This window comes from Belonocnema kinseyi, chromosome 8, assembly GCF_010883055.1.
Source record: "Belonocnema kinseyi isolate 2016_QV_RU_SX_M_011 chromosome 8, B_treatae_v1, whole genome shotgun sequence".
In the NCBI taxonomy this organism is placed as follows: Eukaryota; Metazoa; Arthropoda; class Insecta; order Hymenoptera; family Cynipidae; genus Belonocnema; species Belonocnema kinseyi.
In genome coordinates this window covers 43332633-43339780 of record NC_046664.1, presented here as the reverse complement: position 1 = coordinate 43339780, position 7148 = coordinate 43332633, and the positions used below count along the sequence as shown (strand labels likewise).

The following is a 7148-nucleotide window of genomic DNA, read 5'->3' as shown; positions in this document are numbered from 1 at the left end:
GTAATGTTTTGGATGTATGTATTCTATTTTGGTAAAACTGATTCGAAATTTCTTTATAAACTGAAGAGTAGTGCCATCTACTGAATAAGAGGCATAACTGATAATAGAATACTTACCATATGAGCCGTGTAAGTTTTCCATGTTTCTCTTTACAAGAATAAACATTTTTCTTGGAAATTTTAGTAAATGGTAAAGATCATGGAAACCAAGTCTGTGCAGTCTTTTTTTGTAAAAGAAATTTTTTTAAACTTTTAATTCCTGCCTTACCAACGTAATTTTTTAAATTTTCTTTTAAAATGAGAGAGTACATGGAATGAGGTCTTTCACGATCCTTACCATTCCCTAAAGTTTCAGCGAAAAATATTTGTTATTATGGAGATAACTCCACAGAAACTGATATTACTCACATGGTATGTATATCATATGGTATCACATACCCACAAGCAATTGATTGTTAGAATTTTCACCATGTCGCTGTATTGATAGTAGATAAGAGAGAGAATATTGCAAGAATTTTAAAGGATTTCAACAAATTTTAAGGGATTTTAAGATATCCAAAAGGACTACAAAGTATTTCAAAGAATTATAAAATTTGTACGGAATTTAACAAGATTTCCAATGCTTTTTAAGGATTTCATAAGATTTCGAAGAATTTAAAAAAATTTCGTAGGATTAAAAAATTTTTCGGATATTTCAAACGGTTCCAAAGTATGAAGAACTGTTTCACAATTTTTAAATGTTTTTTAATGATTCCAAGAATTTGAAGATATAACCTGGTACAACTTTAGGGAATCTTAATTTTTCCAAGGTTTAGACACGTTTGAAAATTTACCATATTTCAAACAATATTTATTTCTACTACTATTAATTGGACTAGAAAAATACTTCTATACAAATATGCGTATAAAATGTTTAAAATTAAGAAAATTTAAAAAAATGTATCGAAATTCGTAATTGTTGTTTTTCGGTCTCAGGTACATCTCGAAATTAAAAGAAAAAGACCTAAATATAATATTTGAACTGTTCTTAAGTTAACCGCAAAGTAACAAATTTTTTTTTTTATACTCAACAAAAATTCTGAAAATTGTTTAGCCGCGAAAAAATAGATAGTCTCGAAAGTTCAAGTGAAAATTGTTAATGGTTATAACCAGAAGCGGAGACTTTATTTTCTAGGTAGGGGCATGAATAAACAATGCATAATAAATAATCAATAATAAATAAAGGTATCTGATTCTTATATTTAAGAGATCTAACAAAGATTTCAAAGATTGCACAAATATTTCAATAATTTTTCAGACTTCACAAAGATTTAAAAAATTTTGAAAGATTTCGAAAAGATTTCAAAGATTTTGCGAAGTCTTCAATGAATTTTCAAAGATTTCAATAATTTCACAAATATTATCAAATATTTAAAAAATATTTCACAATGATTTGAAAATGTTTCAGAAATATTTTACAAAGATTTCAATGATTTCCCCAAGATTTCACAAATATTTCAAATATTACGCGAATATTTTAAATATTTCACAAAGATTCAGATAGAGTTTCAATAAGAGTCTACAAAGATTTCAATGATTTCCCAAATATTCAAAAAATTTCACAAATGTTTTTCAAAGAGTTTTGATAGATTTTAAACATTTCAAAAACATTTCAATCATTTCGCAAACATTTCGGATAGATTTTTAAAATTGCACAAAAATTTCAATAATTTCATAAATATTATCAAATATTTTGCTAAGATACACAAAGATTTGACAAATATTTCAATGATTTCCAAAAGATTTCGCAAAGATTTCGGATAGATTAAAAAGATTCCACAAATACCTCATATATTACATCAAGATTCCAGGTAGTTTTTTGAAAAAATTCAAACGATCCGATGAATTTAATTATTTGATTTCGGAGGAGGAAATCAATATTTTGCACCTACCCTGGTCGATTTCTGAGGGGGTGGGGCATTGCCCCCTGAACCCCCTAAGGCCCCGCCGCCATTACAATGAGAACAATAGATATTAAGATTGAAAATTTTGATTTGTAACTATAGAAGAAAGATCTAGATATTGACCTGGAATATTTTTATGTCAAAAATTGTCTATAATTATTTGATTTGAAACGTTTTCAGTTGAAAATTCGTCAATTTGCTTTAATGTCAACTGCTTTCAAATTTTTTAAAGTAATAATAATTGTTTCAACATGTTTTTAAACTTAGTATTTAAAAACTGTGTCAATATTAAATCTTTACATTGTTTTAAATTTTCAATGTTAAGCAATAAAAGTCCAGAGCCGTAAAGGCGCGCATGCATTTGCTGCTAGTTATATATAAAATACAATGGTTATAAAAACGGCAAGACGTATTAACAATCTCTTTCTTATCGCCACTCGAATAAATCATTGAGTATACCACGAATAAAGTTTTAATATAAAAAAAAATAAAATCTAAACACAGAGAGAAGTTGCAGGAGATTAATTTAGGGCACTATTCCTTGATTTAATTACGCTTAGGCGCGAGAACTAAGATCTTGGAATCCTTGCTTTTAAAGCATAGGTCTCAAACTTTCAGGAATTAGCCAACGTCCCTTTTTCTCATACCTCGAATTCTATGCTTTTAGATCACAGATTCCGAGACTTTAAATCACGTAAAAATGATAGCTCTAAAATCACGCGCTTCCGTGAATTAATCTCTTGAAATTTCTCTCTGTGCACTCAAAAATTTCATTTTATTGTCAACCAAATTTCGTCTGTGATATGAAGATTAAAGCATGCAGAATTTCAACAATCCAATTTTTATCCAAAGAGGTATTTTCGCAGAAATTGATGGCGCTATTTCTTATGGAATTCGTATTTTTCAAGATCGAAGAGAATATTGGTAATCTAAATTATATCCACAATAAATATGTTTTATAACACATTAAAAATCGTATTTTAGTTATTTACGTTTGGATTATATTCTTCTTATAATTATAAAATTAAGCGTCAGATATAATGAGCCCAATTTAAAATTATTTTTTCAGTTTGTTATTAAAATATCAAGCGAGCAAGGCCAGCATAACACTTTTTTTTCATTTTCATGCCTCAAGCTTCTAGAACGTAATGTCGACCCAGATAACGTTGGATCAAGAAAAATCTGTTTTTCTGAAATCTTTGTTCAAATGGTGGACACATGCTATAAGTCCAAGAAAAACAAAAAGTCTTAACACCTTTCTTACCGCAAATCTCAAAAATATTTTTTAGCACAAAATTGGCTTAACACGCTACAGACAGTTGACAACTACATCAAAAGTTTTCAAGGAATGTAATTGCTAAAAATTATCTTTATAAATCTTAATTTAATAGTTTTTTGGCAGTGGTTGAGAAGAAATAATAAGCGTAAAGTTTTGATATAAATGTATAAGTTTATTTAAAAATTAAAAGTGAAGGTGACACATTATTTCCACATGCTGAATAATGTCAATAATAAGTAAGTAGTAAAAGATGAGCTCAGAGTGAAGGTTTTCTGCAGTTATCCTCTCCCTGGACCAAATTAACAATAAAATGCGAGCGACTCGATATAAATGCGTGTGCAGATGGTACAAGGAAATACTGCATAATAAAGTAAATTAGAATAAGATACTGAGATTGTAAATTCAGCCATGTGGAATATTCTTGTTTTCGGATTATAAATTACTTCAATAAAAATGTTACGCATATTTTTTCAGGACAAATAAATAATATTGTAAAAGCCTTGTAGCCTGTGCCTTCATTTTTGTAATTTTAATCGCTATTGCCATCCGTCTTCTTTTTTCTAGTAAAATATTGTAGTTAGAGTTAGGTGATGAACACATAAATATTAAACGTATCGCTTAATAGAAGATTCTATAAAATTGCACTTAAAATATTAACATTTTGTTTTGTTAAAACAATATTAAAACTTAAAAGAGCAGTTTAACAACAAAAATGTCATTACCATGAGTGTATTAAAAACCAGTTTCAGAGTTACCGAAAATTATGAAAACCATTCGATCTCCTACTCAGCGATGTTTTCTTTCATAATTAGGCGATTATTTATTATGAGAATTAGTAATTGTGTTACAAACATTAAAAGAGGATAAACTTCATTGCATAGGTGGTGATAAGATCAATTTTCTTTATGGAATAATAAACCATTAAATTAAATGTAAATGTCAGTAATAATTACTATTAGTGAAAGATTAATTTGTATTTAATTTTAGAAGAACCATCGGATCTTCACGTCCGTAAAAAACGTATAATTAACAAATTTGAGAATGGAGATATGCCAGTGAAGATTCAACCATTTCATTACATTGTAAGGAATAATTATAACAACATTTTTGATAAAAATGGAGAAAGTTATTACGAGGGCAGGATATTTTTTCTAAGACTACCATGATAGCCGCTTACTGTGTCAATTTGCCGGCGAAATAGAACATTTTATCTGGTTCATCATATGAAAATCGTGGGGCACGCTATATTACAAGGAATATAATACACCCAGAATATCATCCGAATCGGTTTCCAAAAAATCTTGCCTTGGTTATGATTTCCCCACATTTCGACTTCATGATCCATTCACGTAATCGAAAGTAACCGCATGAGCCTGTAAATTATAATAAATACATTTATATATGTATATTAAACTAGAAATTTCATGATTAAAAAATTGTATTATTTCCATAATAATAATATGATTCTAAATTCGAATTAGTAGAAATTTTACTAACGCAATTAGTAACATTGTGTTCGACTGCTAAATTAGTTATTGTATCAATTTCTACTAAATGAAATGACATGATTTATGATGAATTCTACCAAGTGCATTTTACCAATATGGTTAGTAGTACTATCTTCCTAATTAAAAGGGTAGCAATGAATTGGTAAGGAAACATCATTTAATAATTTTTTTCTGCTTGTTGTTTAGATTCAATTAGGAAATTTGAATGCTTTCTCAATTTTTCATTTTAGGTACATATTGTTATATTATTATTAATAATTGGACATGAACAATACAATATTCAAAATTAAAATGGTACAAGCACTTTCTATTTTCAAAACAAAATACAGCAAAGCTTTTTGAAGAGTAATGCAGTGTCCTCTAGACTTAAAACAACTATAAGGAGTTAAATAACTATAATTTTTAATCTATACTAGTAATATTACCCTAATCATTAAATAATTTTAAAGAAGTTAGATATGATAACTGAAAGGATTTTGATAAAAGAATGTAAGTATTACAACAACAAAATATTTCAGGCAAGCTAAATAGCATTCTTGAAAATTTAAACGTTAAAATTAACATAATTTTAGAAAATCGTGGATATAAAATAAAATCGGATTTTTCTCATTACAACTTTAATAATTTGTAAAAAGTAAACAAGAATTTTTCAAAACATCATCATAAAACTAATAGGATAAAAACTAATATATATTTTTTCAAAAAAGAAATTAATTTTTAAATTATTGAATCGAATGGCGCTATTAGTTTTTACGTATCCCGTATTTTTAAAAAATTTATAAATTAAAATTTTTGGGCAATAACATGTGTTAATAACATGTGGCTCCTCTCGCATATCACAGACATATCACGTTGCTATGAAGCCATGACTCTGGCTCCTCTATCGATTTTCAGTTTGTGAATATGTGGATTCTGATTTCAATTTATTGCAATTTAAACGATTTTGGTCACTGATATCATTTATTTATTATTTGATTTTAATACAATTATCTTCATTGTGAAATCAGATTTTAAATAGTTACTAGATAAACATTTATCAAGTCATTCAGTAGTAGCATTAGCCGTTCTTTTAGTAGAATTTAGAAGAATCGGCTATTTGAATTAGTAGAAAACTAAATCAAATTGGTAGTTTTCTACTAATTAAGATGCAGAAATGACGTTTTTGGGACTTTATGTTTTTAAATGTATAAAAATCTGTCACAAGTTTTGCGTTCTTATTTTGAAGAGTTTTGAGAAAATGTTTAAATAACTTTAAACTTTTTTGTAGTCTTCCAATTTTTTAAATTCTTTCGAAAAGTCTGTGTTTCAATGATTTGAAAATAGATTTAAGTAATGTATCTTTTTGCAATAAAAAGTTTTTTTAAAGAGTGACAGGGAAGAATTCAAATGGAGGCCACTTTGTGTAAATTTCTATACGTTTCAAACAGTCTGTGAACATTATTTTTGTTACTTCTAATGGAAAGTTGAAAAATTGTAGTTACTTGCCTACTTTGTCGTCAAATGTTGAAACATAAAGAATTACGCCATTAGAAGAAGAAATTGAATTATAATATGGTGCTTGTGCGTCCTCTGCTCTGCGAAATACAATAAAAATACATTCCACTAGTTACAAGTTTATAAAACAGAAAGTTAATATAATATGTATTACTTCTAAAGAATTCTAAACTTACCCAGAAACGCATCGCAGGAAAATGATAATGAAGCAGGTTTGAAAATGATAATGAAGCAGGTTTGAAAATGATAATGAAGCAGGTTTGAAAATGAAGCTAGGCCTACTTGATTACACGACTCGGCCCCACTCTAGGTTTTCACAGGTAAGTCATGATGAGATATGGCAACAATATGTTACCACCTGTTCCATAAGGGAGTTGAATATTTAATTTTTTAAATTTAAATGCTACAAGTTCTAAGCATTTAATATTTTGAACATATAAAATGTCTATAATAAATTTTTTAAATATATAAATCTACCTTTTGTATAAGCTTTCTGGTGGGAGTGTACAACAGTTAATAACAATTAATAACAATTTAGAGACATACAACTTATCCCTCAAACTTTGGCCTAGAATCATTTCTAAACTCAAAGAACCGTATGCAATGAGGAAATTCGCTTTCGAGTATCGTATATAGTATACTTCAATTTTCTCATTTGAAAAATTCGAATCTAGGCTTTTTTATGGGGAAGGGGGGGGGGGGAAGTCACCGACCCCTAGTAGATCCATACTTTTATTTACTCTACCTAATATAGAATATCGTAACGAACATTTCCTGTAAATTTAACCCAACCATTCTTTAAAAAATACGACAATTTTTTTTTCTTAAGGGCATGTGACACAGCTAAATACCTATATTACCGACCACAGTTTTTCAGTTCACTGAATGTTTTTTTAAACCTAAGAACTTTTTTTGTAAGTAAAAT

General features: G+C 28.2%; 1 long non-coding RNA gene across 1 annotated transcript; it reads right to left on the bottom strand.

Annotated features, from left to right (window-relative positions):
- Positions 1-3745: 3745 nt before the first annotated feature.
- LOC117178171 lies at positions 3746-4590 on the bottom strand. Its single transcript, XR_004467810.1, has 2 exons — positions 4399-4590; positions 3746-3781 (listed from the first exon to the last, which is right to left on the bottom strand). It is a non-coding gene; the product is annotated as an uncharacterized LOC117178171 (long non-coding RNA).
- Between the last annotated feature and the right edge of the window lie 2558 nt (positions 4591-7148).